The 23565-nt window shown below is 38.7% G+C and overlaps 1 protein-coding gene across 3 annotated transcripts in view; it reads right to left on the bottom strand.

Moving 5' to 3' along the window:
• The window catches only part of LOC150089581 (phosphatidylinositol-3,5-bisphosphate 3-phosphatase MTMR4), a 371703-nt gene that overhangs the window by 138748 nt on the left and 209390 nt on the right, over positions 1-23565 (bottom strand). The window lies entirely within an intron of this gene.

Below are 23565 nucleotides of genomic sequence, written 5' to 3'. Positions count from 1 at the left end.
GTTTGAAAATGGAAGAAGGTTATCAAATTGGAGGAGAAATAGTTGAAGTTAAACATAAGAAAGGCACCTGGGGCGGATGGGATCTATCCAGTTATATTAAAGGAGGCGGCAAAGCAACTAAGCAAACCCTTAGCCATAATTATGAGAGCATCCTTGGATTCAGGGGAGGTTCCCACGGACTGGAGATGTGCAAATGTATCCCCAATTCACAAAGGAGGTTCGAAGGGTGACACGAATAATTACAGACCAGTTAGTTTAACTTCTGTTCCGGGTAAAATAATGGAGTCACTGGTTAAAGATGCATTGCAGGATCATCTAGACAAGACTGCAGCAATAATTCAGACACAGCATGGGTTTGTTAAGGGAAAGTCTTGTCTGACAAATTTGATTGGTTATTATGATGTGGTCACAAAGGAACTGGATGCAAAAAATAATTTTGATATCATATACTTGGATTTCAGGAAAGCTTTTGACACTGTTGCGCATGGAAGACTACTGTACAAATTGGAGCAGAATGGTATTAAGGGTAAGTTGCTACAATGGATAAAAGGATGGTTAAGTGGGAGAAGACAGAGGGTGGTAATCAATGGGTGCTGCTCTTCGTGGACTAATGTTATTAGTGGAGTCCCACAGGGTTCGGTGTTGGGTCCACTGTTGTTTTGTATATTTATCAATGATATTGATGAAGGTATATCAGGCTTAATGTCAAAGTTTGCAGATGACACGAAGGTTGGCAGGGTTGTTAATGACAGTAATGGCAGTGTGCTACTGCAACAGGATCTAGATAATTTGGGCAGATGGGCTAAGAAGTGGCAACTGAAGTTTAACCTTGACAAATGCAAAGTACTGCATATGGGTAGAAGTAACCCCAGAGAAACGTACCAACTGTGTGGTACTACACTTAAGGTGGTAGAAAATGAAAAAGACCTGGGAGTAATTGTGCAGTCAGATATGAAGTTCTCTGAGCAATGTAGACAGGCTGCTAGGGCAGGTCATGGGGTTTTGTCAATGATATATAGGAATTTTGCTAGCAGGGAAAAGGAGGTGATTGTCCCTCTGTATAAGGCAATGGTCAGGCCACGCCTTGAGTACTGCGTACAGGTCTGGAGGCCTCATTTTAGGAAGGATGTAGATTTGCTTGAGCGTGTACAGAGAACAGCAACACGATTGGTGATGGGAATGAAGGGATCCTCTTACCAAGAGAGGCTTAAGTTCTGCAAATTGCAGTGGCTGGAGACTAGGCACCTGCGCGGTGATCTGATTGAGGTCTATAAGGCCTTGAATGGGTTGAGCACGCTGAATTCTGATGGGATCCTCCCACTTGTTCAGAATACGAACCTACGGGGACATAAGTTCAAATTAAGAAAGGATAGATGTGCGGAAATTTGCCTTTAGCCAGCGGGTGGTTAATTGCTGGAACAAACTTCCATCTGTCGTTGTGGAAGTTGATAGGTTAAATAAATTTAAGGAGGAACTGGACAGGCAATTGGAGGGTATGGTGCGATTTTTTTTTTTTTTTTGGCTGATGCTGCATAAGCTCCTACACTTGCTTTCTTGCATCAAGTGCCACTACTACTACTACTACTACTTCTCTGAGGTGTTGTTACTTAAAGATTTAGCAAATATAGAAGAAAGGATGAAAAAAAAAACAATATTATGAGTAGCAGTTGCTATTGGGGCTTAGAGGGGAACAGGTATCCTGTATGTTATCAGACACTCAGCCTAAAACAGTGATGGATCCAATATCTCTCTATTACAGAAGATTTAGGCGAAGTCCGGTTGGAATGCCTCCCTAAAATCCACTCATGCACACTTTCTAGATGGTAAGCCCTGTTACGTCACTTAGGTGGCAATGATTGTGTAGAGTGGTTCTCTTCAAGATGGCTGGTCAGCGTGAAGAGGAAAAGACCAAACCCTCCAGCATATGACAGCACGACAAAGCATTTGGCCCTCAGTCCCCAGCAGCTTTCACTTTCCCTCTTACGGCAGCGAGAGGATCAGAGTGGAATCAGAGGGTGCTAAGAATCTCTGGCTACAACCAGGCTGCCATGCACGGAAACTGAACTTGGCCTGTTATAACGTAAGATCACTCATCGGTGAAGACAGGATATTAGAGTTGGAAAGGGAATTAGAAAATGTGAATTGGAATATCATCGGTTTGGCTGAAACAAGAAGAAGAAATGAATCACTTATAAGTTTATCAAGTGAAAATCTGCTGTACACCAATGGAAACAGTGAAAGGAGTGAAGGTGGAGTTGGCTTTCTGGTCCATAAAGATTTTAAAAACATTTTGGAATTCAAAAGTATATCACCAAGGGTGTCAAGAATAATACTCAATATTTCTAAGAGGTACAAGGTAAAGATTATAATGAATTATGCACCAACATCGAGCCATGATGATGAAGAGGTTGAAGAAATGTACACCGAAATTGAGTCTTTTAGTTGAGCAGAAAACCCACTACACTATTATTATGGGGGACTTCAATGCTAAGGTTGGAAAAACGCAAAACAGGAAATTTTGGAATTGGTGAAAGAAATAAGAGGTGAAAGACTTGTGGAATTTGCAGAATCTCAAGGACTGTCAGTAATGAACACTTTTTTCAAGAAAAGGGTGAACAGAAAGTGGACATGGAAGAGTCCAAATGGATTAACAACCAATGAAATCGACTTCATCCTCACTAACAGAAGATATATTGTGAATTTTTAGCATTAGCATTAGTAGAGGAATATGATGCAAGAAAGCAAGCTTATTCAGCATCAGCCAAAAAAAAAAAAAAAAAACACAACCACTACTCCCATTTCACCCCTCCGTTCGTTCGAAATACCTGTCCAGCTGAGCCTTAAATTTGTTTAGGCTATCAACTTCAACAACAAGCGATGGGAGTCTATTCCACAAACCAACTGCCCGCTGGCTAAAGGCAAATTTCCGCACATCCGTCCTTCCTCAATTTGAAATTATGTCCTCTCAGGTGATTATTCTGAGCAAGAGGAAGAATCCCATCGGCATTGAGCATGCTCAAGCCATTCAAAGCCTTATACACCTCTATCAGATCACCTCGCCGATGCCTAGTCTCCAGGCTCTGTAATTTGCAAAACTTAAGCCTTTCTTCGTAAGAGCAACCCTTTGTTCCATTCACTAATCTTGTTGCCCTTCTCTGTACTCATTCCAGCAGCTCTACATCCTTCTTGAAATGAGGCCTCCAGACCTGTATACAATACTCAAGGTGTGGCCTGACCAATGTCTTATACAAGGGAATAATCACATCCCTGTCCCTGCTAGAAAAATTCCTGTATATCATTGACAAGACACCATGAGCTACTCTTGCAACTCGTCTGCACTGCTCAGAGAACTTCATATCTGCCTGCACAATTACTCCCAGGTCCTTTTCATTCTCTACCACTGTCAGCGTAGTACCACAGAGTTGATACGTTGATCTGGGGGTTACTGTTTCCCATATGTAGTACTTTACATTTATCAATGTTAAACTTCATTTGCCACCTCTCAGCCCATCTGCTCAACCTTTCCAGATCCTGTTGCAGCAGCATAGTATCAGTAGTGTTCTTAACAACCCTGCCAACCTTGGTATCGTCTGCAAACTTGGACATTAAGCCTGATGCACCATCATCAATATCATTTATAAATACAGAAAACAACAATGGACCCAACACTGAACCCTGAGGAACTCCACTAATAACATTAGTCCACGTTGAGCAGTGTCCATTGATTACCACTCTCTGTCTTCTGCCACTCAACCATCCCTTTATCCATAGCAGCAATTTGCCTCCAATGCCACACTTCTCCAATTTGTGCAGCAGTCTTCCATGTGCAACAGTATCAAAAGCCTTTCTAAGATCCAAATATATAATATCAAAGTTATTCCCTGCATCCAGTTCTTTTGTGACTACATAATAGTATCCAATCAAATTGGTCAGACAAGACCTGCCCTTAACAAAACCATGCTGTGTCTGAGCTATAACTGAATTCTTGTCCAGATGATCCTGCAGTGCTTCTTTAACCAGTGCCTCCATTAATTTTCTTGGAACCGAAGTTAAACTAACAGGTCTATAATTACTTGTGTCAGCCTTTGATCCTCCTTTGTGAATTGGGGTTACATTTGCACATCTCCAGTCCATGGGTACCTCCCCTGAGTCCAAAGAAGCTCTCATAATTATGGCTAGGGGTTTGCTTACTTCCCTTGCTGCCTCCTTTAATATAACTGGATAGATCCCATCCACCCCGGGTGCCTTTTTTATGTTTATCCTCAACAATTTCTCCTCCACTTTCCTCTCAGTTATTAGAAAATCATCTAGCTCACTGCCAATGTTTACTTCACCTACGACATTCTCCTTCCTGAATAACTCCTCATGTGTGAATGTAGATGCAAAATACTCGTTTAGATTGTTAGCCACCTGAGCAGGATCCTCAACTGTTGAACCATCAACATCCAGTGGACCAATCTGATTCCTCCCTTTCCTTCTTGAGTTTAAATAGGGAAAGAAATCTTTTCTGTTTTTCTTTGCATCCTTTGCCAAGGATTTCTCATAATCTGCCTTTGCCTGCCTAATCTCCTTTGTGACTTGGTTACAGACCAACTTATATCTATCATAGGCTTCCATGTCACCCATTAATTTGTATGTATCCCATGCATTTTTCTTCTCTGCCATATGTCTCATTAGTTCATCTGACAACCATTTAGGCCTGAACCTTGAACAATATTTCTTGGTTGGAATGTAAAGCCTGGTAGCTTCCAAGATTAGTTCCTTGAATGCTTCCCATTTTGAATTTGCTGTTGGTAACATCATCAGTTGGTCCCACTGTATAGAATTTAAATACTGTCTCAGACCATCATAGTCGCCTTTACGAAAGCAAAAACCCTTCCCTTTACCTCTGATGGTAGTTACCTCCTTGAGTAAATCCCACTTCAGCACACTGTGATCACTGCCACCCAGTGGTTCCTTTATCTGCAGATTCCTAATGCATGAAGAATCACTACTGATAATCAGATCAAGAGTATTACTCCCTCTAGTTGCCTCCCGAACATGCTGGTGTAGAAAACAATCATCCAATAAATCCACAAAAGCCTTGCTAGTGTGTGAGTGACCAACCCACAAATTCCAGTCAATATCTGGGAAATTAAAATCCCCCATTATAAGACTCTCTGATTTACTGGCCCATTCTATTTCCCTGTACAGTATCTTATTATACTCATCAGAGTCATTAGGCCTATAGCACACTCCTACTCTCAATTTTGATTTACCTATGCTTATGTCACACCAAACTGACTCGACACTGCCCTGTCCATCCATGTCGACTGGCTTCACTTCCTTGGATTTTATGTGTTTTTTAACTAATAGCATAACCACTCCTCCCCTCCTGTCCTGTCTATCCTTTCTATACACATTGTACTCCCCAAATTCCAGTTCTGCATTCCTTATATCTGTGTGACACCACGTCTCTGATATCCCAACAATATCTGCCTTTGATGTTTTGAGCAATACCTCAAATTCATCAAATTTATTTACTAAACTCCTAGCATTGGTGTACACGCAAGTATACATGCACCTGTTTCTATTCTTAGCTACCCTAACACAACCCATGTGTTTACTTGTACCGCAATGACTTCCAGCAGTCTCTGAAATATCCTGCATCTTGTTTTTCAGGCTTCTGCTCATTCCAATAGAAGCAGTGCAAGAATCTCTTTCACCTCTGCCAGTGGCTACTGTTAATCCATTAGTCTTTGTCACCCCCCAAGGTAGCAGTTTTCCGACCCACCTAACACTGCCTCGATAGCATCAGCAAATATTCTTGCACCCTTTCTATTTAAGTGTATCCCATCTCTGTAGAAGCAATCTCTCCTGTTAACAAGTACATTCCAGGCTGAAAAAAAATTCTACCCCTTTAGCCTTGCACAATCTTTCCAGGGCCGAATTGATCGACAAGGCTCTCATCATATACTCCCTCCTATCGTGTCTGGGCAGAATTGCAGACACTTTCAAATACAACCCTACTTCACGGCTTTTTTTCAACAGTGACCTGTACTTGTTAAGTAATTCCGCTGGTCTCCTACTCTTAATATCATTAGTGCCAACGTGTACAACTATATCACCTTTTGTGCCCTTAAAAGATGATATCTGCTCTACAACATCATCAACCTTTGCCCCTGGCAGACATACCCTGGTCCTGTTCCACCTATCCTTTTTACAAAGCATGTTCCCCGTTTCCCTGACAATAGAGTCACCAACAACAACTAGTTCCTGTGGGACCAACGCATTCTGCCTTGGGGGCTGCCTCTGTGTTGCAAGATGACCAAGTGCAAGCTCTGGCGTTGATGTGGGAAGTGAGAGCTTGATGGGCCCCTCAATTTATTTCCTTCGAGGGCATCCACCCTGTCCTTCAAGGTCTCATATAGGCCCATAACAATGCCGAGTTGTCGCCTAATTTCCTTGCACTCCTTGTATCGTGCACACACAAAGACATCCCCCATGGCAGTATCATGTCCCGTACCCGATTGCTCCGCAAACATCAAGCAAACAGTGCATCTTAAAAGGCTGTGATTCAGAGGGCAACTGCCCCCCTCAGTTCTCCCCTGAGTCACAGCACTCCCATTAGCTTTAGCCTTTTGCTTTGCTGCTCTGGTCAGTCATGATTTCGATTTAAATGTCAATAAAATTACAATTTCAGAACAAAATTAAAACCTTAAACTTGTATCTTAACACAGTTATAACACTATATTTATTTTTCAGTATCGAGTGTTATCTACGAGTTCCCTTTATATAACTTCCGTATCAAGTATGTATTAATTATTTGTTACGTTTGTACTCTAAGTCGTTTTATATATATATATATATATATATATAGTTAGAAGTACAATTTAATTGACAATGAAGTTTAACAAGATTAATAGATCTACTGATTAATTGACAATATTATATTATGCACTATACTATACAAAGCTAATGCTATCGAATTCCGGACATGCTGTATCGCGTTTCAGTAACGAGTGTTATCTACGAAATTCCTTTATATAAATTCCGTATCAAGTTATGTATTAATTATTTATTTTTACTAATTATTTATGTTCCGTAACCTAAGTGGTTATATGTATAGTTAAAAGTACAATTTAATTGCCAATGAAGTTCGACAAGATTAATAGATTTTACTGATTAATTTTCATGTAACAATGGCGGCTGTTTATGAACGGTAAACACGTGGAATTGATACCCTTTCCAATACTAAGTAATACCTACAAATCTCTATCTAAGTTACTTTAACTTTAAGTACCGTAAATAGGAATATAAAGCTACTCTAGAAATAAGTTAATATGTCAATTTAAACTAATAAAGCAGAAAATAAATCAGAAAAAACTTCTCTGTTCCAAGAGCGGCAGAAAGGCACGTCCGCACAGGAAACTCTCGTCCTCAAACTCCTGATGATGTTACCATCCTGAATAAGGTAAATGTTGGAAGTGATAACAGAGTGGTAAGATGTACACTTGATATAGATGTAGGAAAGGAAAGGAAAAAACCGACTAGAGTAAATAATACAAAGGTCTTTGAGATAACAGAGGAGGAGAAAAAGCAGTATGTACTGGAACTTAAGAACAAGTTTGAGCTTCTGCAGATTGTTCAGGACCAAGATATCGACGAGGAATACTACAACTTTCTGAAAGTGATAAAGCCCAAGAAACCTATAGGGAAAAAGAAATCCAAAGAAGAAAAAATTAGTCAAGAAACACTTGTCATGATGAACCGAAGACGACAAATGAAGAGCAAGAAAAACACTGACAGTGAGAAAATTGAGTATACTGAGTTGTGCAAAGCCATTAGAAAGAGACTCAGAGAGGACATAAGAAGATTTAACACAAGAAAAGTAGAACAAGCATTAAGGGAAAACAAAGGATTTAAATCAGCAGCCATGAGCAGTAATACAGAAAGACAAATGATACTGAAACTGAAGAACAGCGATGGTGTACTTATAAACAGCAGAGAAGGCATAACTCAAATAGCAGAAGACTACTATAGAGAATTATACAAGGAGAGAGGGAATGATGCCAGCAGTGGGGAAGATGGATTGAAAAGTAGCAACACATACGACATACCCGATATTCTTCCTGATGAGGTAGAACATGCATTGAAGAAAATGAAGAATCAGAAAGCCCTGGAGGAAGATGAAGTTACTGTAGAGTTGTTAAAACTGGGAGGAAGAGACATAACACAAAAACTGGCAAGGCTCTCCACAAAGTGCATTAGAAAAGGTGTGACGCCTAAGCAGCTGAATAATGCAATCATAGTTTTGCTGCATAAGAAACGAGATAAATCAGAAATTGGAAATTATAGACCAATTAGCTTGTTATCCCACATCTACAAGTTTTTCACAAGGGTCATTATTAACAGATTAGAAAGAATACATGATGAGAATCAACTGAAAGAGCAAGCTGGCTTTAGGACAGGATTCTCAGCTATGGATCACCTTCACGTAATATCACAGCTATTGGAGAAGCCAAATGAATATAAAACACCATTATGCCTGGCATTTGTGGATTATGAAAAAAGGCATTCGACTCCATACAGCATAAGGCAATGTTTCGGGCACTGGAAAGACAAGGCATAGATACACCTTATATTATGATTTTGAAGAAAATATATGAGAGTGCTACCTCCTTTATTAGACTAGACAAAGACAGTAGGAAATTTAAAATCGAGAAAGGAGTTCGACAAGGAGACACAATATCTCCGAAGCTGTTTACTGCTGCCCTTGAAGCTTTCAGAAGATTAGACTGGTCGCAGAAAGGAGTCAATCTGAACGGGAAGTACCTAAATAAACCATTTACGATTTGCAGATGACATTGTGGTCATAAGCCACGATCCCAAAGAATTAGAGGAAAATTTTAATCAGTTATGCACAGTTAGTAAGGATTTTGGACTAAAGATGAATATGGCTAAAACAAAAGTAATGATGAACAAGTATGCCACAGAAAGGGAAATAATGATTGAAGGAGCAGTAATTGAAAAGGCGGAGTCATATACTTATCTGGGACAAGTTATTAGCTATAATAATGATAAATGGCTGGAAGTCAAGAGAAGAATAAATTTTGGATGGATAGCATTCAGGAAATATAGTCACATACTGAAGAGCAATATCCCAGTTTGTCTGAAACGTAAAATAATTAACCAATGTATACTCCCCACCATTAACTTATGGAAGTTAAACTTGGGCACTCACCAAAAGAATGGAAGAGAAGCTGAGAACTACACAGCAAAGAATGGAACGAATTATACAGTGGTACCTTGGATTACGAGTAACTTGGTATGCGAGTGTTTTGCAAGACGAGCAAAAATTTTTAATAAATTTTAACTTGATAAACGAGCGAGGTCTTACAATACGAGTACAGTCAGTCCTCGTATAACACGTGTTTACACTACACGAATTCGATCATACACGATTTATAAATAGGGGAACGATATCTTATATAACACGAACCGAATTCGCTTATGCACAATTCACCTTTGTGTTTACAAGAAATGGCAGTCGAACAGAATCACCCCAACCAAACGCAACACGATAGGAATGAAGAGAAGATTTTGAAAATGTATTTATGGTTTTTTATATCGGTGAAGGGGAAACACATTTCACCATAATAACGTAAAAACCAACAATTCCAGCTAGTATAATTGCAAATGCAATTAGATAGAGTTTACTACCAGTTTATAACAGATTTCACTAGCAGGAACGCAACTGGAAATTGTTTTTATTGTTTTATGGTAGTAACCCCTATAAATGTGCTTTAGTAAAATGTGAGGTGTTAATAGTGTATCTCTGCCTTTACGGTGTTGTTTATTCAGTTGCTACACACGCGCGCTGCTTTGTTTATGTGTATCAAGCATGCCTCCTCATTTTGTAATAGTGCAAGCGATGAATCTGATTTCCGTGAAATCCTCAAAAGGAGGCAAAAGCAAGTGTCATTGGAAAGATTCCTTGTTAAAGTCGCACAAAAAGAAAAAGTCAACAGATAGCAGTGATTCCGTTAGAGACAGTGAAAGTCGTCCTACCCAATAATTAATAAATTCGATTGCTTTATGTATATTAAATTTAAATATTAAAAATATAAAAAGGTATGTATTTTGTATTAATCATTTTTACAGTATATGTATATTTTTGAGTTTAGGAAGAAATCATCTGGGTTTCCATTATTTCTTATGGGGAAATTCGCTTTGATATACGAGTACTTTGGATTACGAGCACGTTTCCGGAACGAATTATGCTCACAAACCAAGGTACCACTGTATTGGAAATCAGACTGTTAGATAAGAAGAAAAACACATGGATTAGGCAGCAAACTAAAGTAAAGGACATTCTTATCAAAACTAAAGAATGGTCTTGGACAGGACACATAGCTCGAAGACATGATGACAGATGGACTAAAAAAATAACAGAATGGTAACCAAGAGGAGCTAGAAGAAAACCTGGAAGACAAAGGCGGAGATGGATAGATGAAATTCATGAGTTTTTGGGTAGTAAATGGATGGCCAGTGTTCAAAACAGAAGGAACTGGAAAGTTGCTGGAAATGGCATCATCATCATCATCAGCCATTGAAAATGGCTGATGATGATGATGATGATGAGTTGCTATTTACCTTGAACAAAATGAAATTGGCCCAAATATTTCTGATTTCTGCGTAGAATGCACATTTTACTTATGCGCACAATGCAGGTTGACAAATTCTTTTTTATTTGAACCAATTTTTGAGAGTGCTCATCACTGTTGCCAAAGACAGTTTTCTATTGGAAAAATAATTTTCAAATAAAAGCCGCACACAACCAAAGTTTTTATAACAGTATCTTCTTGTATGAAAACAATTTGTTATAATTAGCGGACAATTTCTTTGTGTGTACAACTTTAGTATTAGTAGAGGCATATGAAGCAAGAAAGCAAGTTTATGCAGCATCAGCCAAAAAAAAAAAAAAAAAAAAACTTCCACTTCACCTCTCCGTTCGTTCGAAATACCTGTCCAGCTGAGCCTTAAATTTATTTAGGCTATCAACTTCCACGACAAGGGATGGAAGTCTGTTCCATCATCCAACTACCCGCTGGCTAAAGGCAAATTTCCGCACATCTATCCTACATCTGTCTTTCCTCAATTTGAATTTATGCCCTCTCAGAGCAAGAGGAAGAATCTCATCAGCACTGGGCATGCTCAAACCATTCAAGGCTTTATACACCTCTATCAGATCACCTCGCCGGTGCTTAGTCTCCAGACACTGTAATTTGCAAAACTTAAGCTTTTCTTCGTAAGAGCACCACTTTGTTCCATTCACTAATCTTGTTGCCCATCTCTGTACTCATTCCAGCACTCTACATCCTTCTTGAAATGAGGCCTCCAGACCTGTATACAGTACTCAAGGTGTGGCCTGACCATTGCCTTATACAAGGGAATAATCACCTCCTTATCCCTGATAGAAATATTCCTGTATATCATTGACAAGACACAATGAGCTACTCTTGCAGCCCGTCTGCACTGCTCAGAGAACTTCATATCTGCATGCACAATTACCCCCAGATCCTTTTCATTCTCTACCACTGTCAAGTGTAGTACCACAGAGTTGATACGTTGCTCTGGGGTTGCTGTTTCCCATGTGTAGTACTTTACATTTGTCAATGTTAAACTTCATTTGCCACCTCTCAGCCCATCTGCTCAACCTTTCCAGATCCTGTTGCAGCAGCATAGTGTCAGTAGTGTCCTTGACAACCCTGCCAACCTTTGTATCGTCTGCAAACTTGGACATTAAGCTTGATATACCATCATCAATATCATTTATAAATACAGAAAACAATAATGGACCCAACACTGAGCCCTGAGGGACTCCACTAATAACATTAGCCCACGATGAGCAGTGTCCATTGATTACCACTCTCTGTCTTCTCCCCTTCAACTACCCCTTTATCCATAGCAGCAATTTGCATCCAATGCCACACTTTTCCAATTTGTGCAGCAGCCTTCCATGTGCAACAGTATCAAAAGCCTTTCTAAGATCCAAGTATATTATATCAAAGTTATTCCCTGCATCCAGTTCTTTTGTGACGGCATCACAGTATCCAATCAAATTGGTCAAGCAAGACTTCCCCCTTAACAAAACCATGCTGTCCAAGCTATAACTGAAGTCTTGTCTAGATGATCCTGCAGTGCCTCCATTAATTTTCCTGGAACACAAGTTAAACTCACAGGTTTAACTTCTGTTCCAGGAAAATTAATGGGGGCACTGGTTAAAGAAGCACTGCAGGATCATCTAGACATGACTTCAGTTATAGCTCGGACAGCATGGTTTTGTTGCTTCAATTACTTGTGTCAGCCTTTGATCCTCCTTTGTGATTTGGGGTCACATTTGCACATCTGTAGACTATGGGTACCTCCCCTGAGTCCAAGAAAGCTCTCATAATTATGGCTAAGGGTTTGCTTACTTCCTTTGCTGCCTCCTTTAATATAACTGGATAGATCCCATCCACCCCAGATGCTTTTCTTGTGTTTATCTTCAACAATTTCTCCTCCACTTTACTCCCAGTTATTACAAGATTATCTAGCTTACTGCCAGAGTTGAATAAACCTCCGGTATTCCCCTTGCTGAATAACTCCTCATGTGTGAATGTCGATGCAAAATATTCATTTAGTTTGTGAGCTACCTGAGCAGGATCATCAACAGTTGAACCATCGATATCAAGTGGACCAATCTGATTCATCCTCTTCCTTTTAGAGTTTACATAAGTAAAGAACTCTTTGCTGTTTTTCTTTGCATCCCTTGCCAAAGATTTCTCGTAATCTGCCTTCGCCTACCTAACCTCCTTTGTAACTTGGTTACAGATCAACTTATATCTATCATAGGCTTCTGTGTCACGTGTTAATTTATATGTATCACATGCATTTTTCTTCTCTGCCATATGTTTCATTAGTTCATCTGACATCCATTTAGGCCTAAACCTTGAACAATATTTCTTAGTTGGTATGTAAAGCCTAGTAGCTTCCAAGATAAGTTCTTTGAATGCTTCCCATTTTGAATTTGCTGTTGGTAACACCATCAGTTGGTCCCACTGTATAGAATTTAAATACTGTCCCAGACCATCATAGTCGCCTTTACAAAAGCAAAATCCCTTCCCTTTACCCCTGATGGTAGTTACCTCTTTGAGTAAATCCCACTTCAGCACACTGTGATCACTGTCACCTAGTGGTTCCTTTATCTGCAGATTCTTAATGCATGTTAGCTTGGGGGGAGACAAAGACCAATAGATTGACAGTAGCCACTGGCAGAGGTGAAAGAGATTCTTGCACTGCTTCTTTATCTTGCACTGCTTTGATTATCAGCAGTGATTCTTCATGCATTAAGAATCTGCAGATATATGAACCACTAGGTGGCAGTGATCACAGTGTGCTGAAGTGGGATTTACTCAAAGAGGTAACTACCATTAGGGGTAAAGGGAAGGGTTATTGCTTCCGTAAAGGCGACTACGATGGACTGAGACAGTATTTAAATTCTATACAGTGGGACCAACTGATGATGTTACCAACAGCAAATTCAAAATGCGAAGCATTCAAAGAACTTATCTTGGAAGCTACTAGGCTTTACATACCAACTAAGAAATATTGTTCAAGGTTTAGGCCAAAATGGATGTCAGATGAACTAATGAGGCATATGGCAGAGAAGAAAAATGCATGGGATACTTACAAATTAACACATGACACAGAAGCCTATGATAGATACAAGTTGATATGCAACCAAGTTACAAAGGAGGTTAGGCAGGCGAAGGCAGATTACGAAAAATCTTTGGCAAGGGATGCAAAGAAAAACAGCAAAGAGTTCTTTACTTATGTAAACTCTAGAAGGAAGGGGATGAATCAGATTGGTCCACTTGATATTCATGGGTCAACTGTTGATGATCCTGCTCAGGTAGCTAACAAACTAAATGAATATTTTGCATCGACATTCACACATGAGGAGTTATTCAGCAAGGGGAATGCCAGAGGTGTATTCAACTCTAGCAGTAAGCTACAGAATCTTGAAATAACTGGGAATAAAGTGGAGCAGAAACTGTTGAAGATAAACACAAGAAAGGCACCCGGGGTGGATGGGATCTATCCAGTTATATTAAAGGAGGCAGCAATGGAAGTAAGCAAACCCTTAGCCATAATTATGAGAGCTTCCTTGGACTCAGGGGAGGTACCCATAGACTGGAAATGTGCAAATGTGACCCCAATTCACAAAGGAGGATCAAAGGCTGACACAAGTAATTATAGACCTGTGAGCTTAACTTCTGTTCCAGGAAAATTAATGGAGGCACTGGTTAAAGAAGCACTGCAGGATCATTTAGACAAGACTTCAGTTACAGCTCAAACACAGCATGGTTTTGTTAAGGAGAAGTCTTGCCTGACAAACTTGATTGGATACTATGATGCAGTCACAAAAGAACTGGATGCAGGGAATAACTTTGATATTATATACTTGGATCTTAGAAGGGCTTTTGATACTGTTGCACATGGAAGACTGCTACACAAATTGGAGCAGTGTGACATTGGAGGCAAATTGCTGCTACGGATAAAGGGGTGGTTGAGGGGGAGAAGACAGAGAGAGGGAATCAATGGACACTGCTCATCGTGGACTAATGTTATTAGTGGAGTCCCTCAGGTCTCAGTGTTGGGTCTATTATTGTTTTCTGTATTTATAAATGATATTGATGATGGTATATCAAACTTAATGTCCAAGTTTGCAGATGATACAAAGGTTGGCAGGGTTGTCAAGGACACTACTGACACTATGCTGCTGCAACAGGATCTGGAAAGGTTGAGCAGATGGGCTGAGAGGTGGCAAATGAAGTTTAACATTGACAAATGTAAAGTACTACACATGGGAAACAGCAACCCCAGAGCAACGTATCAACTCTGTGGTACTACACTGACAGTTGTAGAGAATGAAAGGGACTTGGGGGTGGTTGTGCAGGCAGATATGAAGTTCTCTGAGCAGTGCAGACGGGCTGCAAGAGTAGCTCATGGAGTATTGTCAATGATATACAGGAATTTTTCCAGCAGGGATAAGGAGGTGATTATTCCATTGTATAGGGCAATGGTCAGGCCACACCTAGAGTACTGTATACAGGTCTGGAGGCCTCATTTCAAGAAGGATGTAGAGCTGCTGGAACGAGTACAGAGAAGGGCAACAAGATTAGTGAATGGAACAAAGGGGTGCTCTTACGAAGAAAGGCTTAAGTTAGCAAATTACAGTGTCTGGAGACTAGGCACCAGCGAGGTGATCTGATAGAGGTGTATAAAGCCTTGAATGGTTTAAGCATGCTCAATGCTGATGGGATTCTTCCTCTAGCTCAGAAAAATCACCTGAGAGGGCATAAATTCAAATTGAGGAAAGACAGATGTAGGATAAATGTGCAGAAATTTGCCTTTAGCCAGCGGGTGGTTGGTTGGTGGAACAGACTCCCATCCCTTGTGGTGGAGGTTGATAGCCTAAATAAATTTAAGGCTCAGCTGGACAGGTATTTTGAACGAACAGAGGGATGAAGTTGAAGTGGTTTTTTTTTTTTTTTTTTTTGGCTGATGCTGCATAAGCTTGCTTTCTTGCATCAAAGCATCAAATGCCTCTACTAATGCTAATGCTGAAGAATCACTACTGATAATCAAATCAAATTAATTTTCTAGTAAGAATGCCAAGAGGTAACATTCCGTGAAGTTTTTCCCAGAAAAAATATAAATCCAGAAGGGGGGGGGGGTTGTAATGTAAGATAGACACGGTTCATTTTTTGTTTCTGTATCAACACTGATGGTTTGGTTCTTCCAGAAATCACATTTAGGTAATTAAATTCAACACCCAAATTCAAATTGTCTCTTTATACACACACACGTGTTTTGTGTATGACAGTGCTGTTTGCTGCAGCAAAGTAACCCCATTTGATAGAAATGGGAAAGTCATATGTTGTGCAATAAACCAAAAAGTACTGATGCTTTAAAAACTATAAACTGTGTTACAGCTTTTAAAGATCAGTTATACCCAATATAATTGATCAATTGACCAATATATTGGTCAATACCCAAATTGACCAATATATTGGTCAATTTGGGTACGAGTGTAGCCTGTGTGGACGAAGCTCTTTTACGCTTTGGAACAGAGAAGTTTTTCCTGATTTATTAGCTTAAATTGTCATATTAAACTATTCTAGAGTAGCTTTATATTCCTAGTTATGATACTTAGTTTAAAGTTTAACTTAGACAGAGATTTTGTAGGTATTACTTAGTATCGGTAACGGTATCAAATCCACGTGTTACAAATTGAACGAGAGGTCTTTTTTTTTAACCAAATTTAGTCGATTTATTAATCAATTGTTATATTAAATTATCTCCTATAAGTAGATTATAGACCTAGTCAGGATCCTTAGTTTATTCTAAATTGAGATAGCGAGATTTCGAAGCTAATCAATACTTACGAGTACGTAGAAGTACCGTTTGTGAATTCCCGCCATTTTTACGCGATAGCATAAGCGTAGTGTAGTATAGTGCATAATATAATATTGTCAATTAATCAGTAAATCTATTAATCTTGATAAACTTTATTGTCAATTAAATTGTACTTTTAACTCTATATATATATATATATATATATATATATATATAAACGACTTAATCGTAACAAATAATTAATACATAACTATAGTGGTACACGTGATACGGAAGTTATATAAAGGGAACTCGTAGAAAACACTAGATACCGAAAAAATAAATATAGCGTTACAACTGTTTTGGGATATAACTTAAGGATTTTAATTTTGTTTTGAAATTTTATTGAACTAAATCGGAATCATGACTCAGACCAGAGCAGCAAAGCAAAAGGATTAAGCTAATGGGAATGCTGTGGTTCAGGGGAGAATTTTGACATCCATTTTGGCCTAAACCTTGAACAATATTTCTTAGTTGGTATGTAAAGCCTAGTAGCTTCCAAGATAAGTTCTTTGAATGCTTCGCATTTTGAATTTGCTGTTGGTAACATCATCAGTTGGTCCCACTGTATAGAATTTAAATACTGTCTCAGTCCATCGTAGTCGCCTTTACGGAAGCAATAACCCTTCCCTTTACCCCTAATGGTAGTTACCTCTTTGAGTAAATCCCACTTCAGCACACTGTGATCACTGCCACCTAGTGGTTCATATATCTGCAGATTCTTAATGCATGAAGAATCACTGCTGATAATCAAATCAAGAGTATTCCTCCCTCTAGTTGCCTCCCGAACATGCTGATGTAGAAAACAATCATCCAATAAATCCACAAAAGCCCTGCTAGTGTGTGAGTAACCAGCCCCCAAATTCCAGTCAATATCTGGGAAATTAAAATCTCCCATTATAAGACTTTTTGATTTACTGGCCCACTCTATTTCCCTGTACAGTTCCTTATTATACTCATCAGAGTCATTAGGCCTATAGCACACTCCTACTCTCAATTTTGATCTCCCAATGCTTATGTCACACCAAACTGACTCAACACTGCACTGTCCAGCGATGTCGACTGGCTTCACTTCCTTTGTTTTTATGTGTTTCTTAACTAATAGCATAACCCCTCCCCCCTTCCTATCCTGTCTATCCTTTCTGTAGACGTTGTACTCCCCAAATTGCAGTTCTGCATCCCTTATATCTGTGTGACACCACGTCTCTGATATCCCAACAATATCTGCCTTTGATGTTTTGAGCAATACCTCTAATTCATCAAATTTATTTACTAAACTCCTAGCATTGGTGTACACGCAAGTATACCTGCACCTGTTTCTATTCTTAGCTACCCTAACACAACCCATGTGTTTACTTGTACCGCAATGGCTCCCAGCAGTCTCTGATATACCATGCATCTTGTTTTTCAGGCTTCTGCTCATTCTAATAGAAGCAGTGCAAGAATCTCTTTCACCTCTGCCAGTGGCTACTGTCAATCTATTGGTCTTTGTCTCCCCCCAAGCTAACATGCATTAAGAATCTGCAGATAAAGGAACCACTAGGTGACAGTGATCACAGTGTGCTGAAGTGGGATTTACTCAAAGAGTAAATCCCACTTCAGCACACAATTATGGGAGATTTTTTGAATGGCTTGGTACAAAATTACATTAAATCTACACTAAGGTACTCGGCCCAAAGTTACCATATTTCTTTCCTAAAATATTGCCTTCAAAACAACATCGTTCCGAAGTTTGCCAGGGTGAATTTAAATCAAAAAATTTCAGGCATAAAACAACTATCACTGGTGACATCACGTAATATTGTTAAGCTTGCCTTAAAATCTCGATATTCGGATAAACAAAAATACCTTTCCCAGGTTAGGAAGCTTCGCGATAAATTAAAAAATTATCTACATCCGAACGATTGGTCTGTATTGAAGACCTCCATAGATTTGCGACGGGAAGCACAAGCCTCAGAAATAAAAAACAGACACGTTAATAAGTTGCAAACATTATCGAATAGTTCAAGACACGTTCATGCGAATTCTAACACATTGTCGCGAGCTTGCGACCAAGTTCACACGAGTTGGGTGACATCCCCCCCACAGACACATAACGCACTACCACAGAATATGTCGGCTAGTTCACGAACACCCCCTCACCCAGTATCCAACGAACCAACATATCAACAGGTTACAAATCTTTCCTCGTGTACACTATCGCAGGACCAGATTTCACTTTTATCCAAAGGATTAAATTATAATTTACCACCTCGAAAGCTGCCAAAAAAACAATGCGTAATTGATATTGAATTTTGACTTCGTAGTGTTCCACAAAAAGATGTATTTATTCAACAAGTTAACCAAGTAGTAAATGACATAAAAGAAACGCGACTTCCTAAATTGAATACACATGACAGTTCAGCTTTACGAGAACTTCGAGAAAATAAGGACATTATTATACAGAGGGCAGATAAAGGAGATACAGTGGTAATACTAGATAAACATGATTATATTAATAAGTTAGATTCAGTTGTGTCTGATACCTCCACTTATCGTGAAGTGGAACCGGCACTGTTTACCAATTTGGTAAATCAATACAATAAAACGTTAACCACATATCGTAAAAACGACTACATTACTATGGTTCAGTTGAAGGAATTGAAGTCCAGAACATACAATATTCCTGCACTTTTTGGTCAGGTAAAATTACACAAGCCTGGATTTCCGATTCGACCTATTGTTTCCTACAGGAACTCGGCATTTTCAGCCTTAGCCACACATGTATATAATATTATAAAACCTTTTAGACAGGTTATACAATTTGGGATTAAGAATTACGATACATTATTTAATAATCTTAAAGACTGTAGACTCGGCGACAATGACAATTTATTCTCATTAGATGTTACCTCATTATATACGAATGTAAACGTTGAATACACATTAGATATTATTTGGGATATGTTAAATAAAAACTCGACACCGATTAATTATACGAAGCTGCCCATTAAGGAAATTTTTCACTTAATTAAACTATTAGCTGAGGCTAACTACATCACCTTTCGAGACAAGGTGTACAAACAAATTTTTGGATTACCAATGGGTTTGAGCCTGAGTGGCTTAATGTCAGAGATCTATCTCTCAACGATTGAGCAGATACATTTGACACCTTTTCGTCCCCGTATCACATACTATGGGAGGTATTTAGACGATGTTCTAGTTATTACTGATAGTAGTACTATCCAAGACATTTTACATTCGTTTAATAATATTCATTCTAGACTCAAATTTACATTGGAAAGGGAAGATACGGATACTAAGTCATTAAACTTTCTAAATTTCACGCTTACCCGTGACTCGAACAAAATACAATTTAGCATCTATCGAAAACCCACAAACACCGGTATGCTTCTTCATTATAATAGCTACCACCCGTTCACCTACAAAAGATCGATTATCTTTAATCAATTTCTAAATGCCTATAAATATTCAACGACGGATTCTGCTTTGGACTCAGAAATACAAATATTAACTAGCAGATTCTTGAACAGGGGTTATCCCATTAACACAATAAATCGAATTAGGGTACAAGCTAAGGATAGGATAAAAAATACTACACCAATCAGCAATAGTAATATCAAAAAATACTTTATTTCTGTCCCATATGTTGAACAGTGGCACAAACAACTTAACAGATTCTTTAAAGATACCGAATTTAAAATTATAGCTAGGCCTATACAGAAGTTACACACTATACTGAACAATCGCTCGGTTCTTTCCGCGTTCGCAACACAAATTAATGATCTAGTATACAACATTTCTTGCGGTGATTGCGACTCGTCTTACCAGGGTTCGACGCGGTTTTCTGTTAATATTCGTGTAAATCAACACGAAGCCTCAGTTCGTGCTTCTCGGTCAGCAGCGTCAGAATTAGCCTTTCATGCCATTAACGAAAAACATACTTTTTTATTTAACGAGGCCAAAATACTTAACGTTCAACGTAATTATACGCGACTATTAATTGCAGAAACCGTTGAAATTAAATTACACGAGAATTCTGTTAATGTTCGGCGGCCATATTTGATCTCCGATGCGTGGACCTTTACGCGCATGCGCGAAGACATATAATCACTATTTAAGTTGCAGGTTTATCCTGATTCGGTAATTTTCATTCCTGTGATCACGACAGTCGGTCGAAAAGCATTGTCAGCTTCAGGAAGGAAAATCGTTTTGAATATTTTCGTTAATTCTTTTAATTGCGTTAATTTGAATTTTAATTGGTTTGAATTGATTTTGAATTGTGTTAAATTGATTATTTAATTATTTATATTTTACTTTAATTATTTATATTTTACTTTAATGTACCGGTAAGTTGTCGATTTTTTCGTTTTTTCCGTTCTAATTTCTGGAGGGTATCATACGGAAGTGTTCCACGTACTATATTGAGGTAAACTCCTCTTATTAATTTACTAATACTTTTAAGAATTATGTCCAAATACGGAGGATGCAGGAAGGTCAGGAATGACCGCCGCATATCCCTGGAGCAATATAGCCTTAGTTGCTAATGCTCCTAAAAACCAAACAAGAATTATGCCGTAAAATATTTAGTTATTTTTGTTGTACACCATTCATAAAAATGTTCGCATTTATTTAAACTTTATACACTCAGATATATTTTCTGTCACATTTTCTTCCCACTGAAGGCCTTGATGCAATGTTTCAAATGCTGCCAGCATTTGTTTGGAAGGTTTAATAGTGCTCTCATTTTCATCCAACTCATCGTGGATATTGTCACTAGTTCTTTAAATATGCTCGAAATTGTTGGAGTCACTCGGATATATTCAGCTACTATGGCATCATTATCAACTTCTAAAAATTCATCAAGAACAATTTCTCCCTGATCAAACCTCGCTTGGAACTCTTCCCAAGGTTGCTCAACGTCTTCTAGTAGTTCATTCCTCTCATCTCTGTTAATTAGCATTTTATTGAAACCTGTTTGCAAAACAATTCTTAATCGTTGTTTCTGTCACATCTTGACTTCGCATCACATCTTGTCATTTCCAGAGTAGCACAAGGTCGTGTCTTCAGAAACATGTGCCTCAAGTAAGCCATCTAGTTTCACAGTCCCATCACTTGTACATTAAGTCTTTTGATCTCCTGGATTGCATTCTTAAGTTTTCCCGCAGCAAACAGTGTTCTGACATTCCATGTTCCAATTTGCAAAGATTCACTGTTCTAAGCACAGAGATTGTTAGCACCCCTGTCCCATTAAAGGGATGCCAGGCACTCTGGGCCAGTTGTAGTTTTCGTGCCATAGTGATTATTCTAGGGATATAGTAATGCAGTTGTTTCCCTGCTGGCTTTCTGCATCGCAGTGCTGTAATGACATAAAATATCATTAAGCTGTCAGGACAGTGACTGTTCAGCTAGCTTCTATCCCCACTCCTTGCCTGTATTGTAGGCGCTACTGCCCTCATCCAGAGGTGTTATTTAGAGCACCTTCTCCTAGGTACGTTGCTTTACTGGGCTACAGAGTCACACCTACCTTGGTATCTCTCTTAGTCTGGCTCGTAGCTCACGAAGACCCATCCAGCTTGGGGTGAACCTATTAATAACTATGATACTGCCGCAATGGCTCTCGAGATTGTCAGAGCACACAAGCCTCATCACCACGACAAGGTGAAGATACCATCAAGGGGCTGCCTATACTTGTTATTTTATTATGCTGCTATATTTGTTACAATATTAATTATTAATTTCCACGTAATGCCTTTCACTTAACTTTCATCATTAAATGTGGTATATCAAGGTCTCCTTTAATTTAATTTAATTTTAGTGATGTTGATTTAACCACACGTCCTCCTCATAACTTATAACATGGCACATATGTTTTCTTTTGATACATCACAAGGAAACATAGATGCAAAAAAAAAAATTTTAAATAACACCTATAAAAAAGAAAATGCAATCTACATTGCAAGGCCCACACACAAATTACTGTGAATCTTAAAATTAAAATCTTACATTTTAAGATTTTGCACCATAAAATGTTTCCTTATATACAGCACAAATTTAATACAGCCACTCTTCGACTTACGTAAGGGTTGCGTTCCATGGAACTCTACGTAAGTCAAATTTTACGTAAGTCAGAATTTCCCTAAATGCTCGTGCAGCACTCGCATCTGTGCACGCTGAATTTGATTGAAGAAAAAAGGAAATGTTCAACAAAAATGTAAATAGAATTTTTTTTTTTTTTTTTTTTATCCCATGCACAGGAAAAATTACAAAAGTGTACAAAATTACAAAAATTTCAAAATTATAAAATTACAAAAAGAGAGAGAAGACAGGCATAATGTCAGCAAGTTTTACCTTTCAAGCATTTTGCCAGAATTAACTCTCCAGCTGAAAAGCAAACCGCTGCAGAAGTTGAGGGCTGTGGACATTTAGAAGGGGTTTTTCCAACACATCACAAAATTTCTCTGCAGCTGCAGAATTGGCACTGGCGACTTCACCGCATACTTTAATGTTTTGGAAACCAACGCAATGCTTGAACCTATTAAACCACCCATTGCTTGCCAAGAACTTGGCGTGGGGTTTGCCGTACTTATCCTTTATTATAATACCTTCATAAATAATTCTTGCTTTTGCTTGAATGGCCATTGAACTCAGAGGGACCTGCTTCTGAATCTGATTTTCCATCCATATTATTAATAAGCTTTTCCATCTTCGATATAGCATCTGAATGCTATTTTGTGATCACTTAAATGTGTTGATCCTTTAACATGTTCTTTTATACCCGTACTGTCCTTTGTATTTACTGTTGAAGCAGCGAGACCTAATTCCATGCAATAGATGACAAACTCTGTCCTGCTTCGTACTTCTTAATCATCTTTATTTCTAAACCAATTTTGTTTCGTTTCCTAGCACTGCCAGCACTTACACTTTCCATTGGTCCCTTTCCCCTCACCATTGTAATAAGTAAATAGGAATGAAGAGGAAAACTTATGTTTTTTTATATGGTTGAAGATTTCAGTGAAGGGGAACTCATTTCACCATAATACTGTAACGTAAAAACCCACACAATTCCAGTTATCGGTA

Source organism: Mastigoproctus giganteus, chromosome 2 (genome assembly GCF_048544385.1).
Source record: "Mastigoproctus giganteus isolate SK-2022 chromosome 2, ASM4854438v1, whole genome shotgun sequence".
NCBI classification, from domain to species: Eukaryota; Metazoa; Arthropoda; class Arachnida; order Uropygi; family Thelyphonidae; genus Mastigoproctus; species Mastigoproctus giganteus.
The sequence above is the reverse complement of the archived record's forward strand: the minus strand, read 5'-3'. Positions and strand labels throughout refer to the sequence as shown.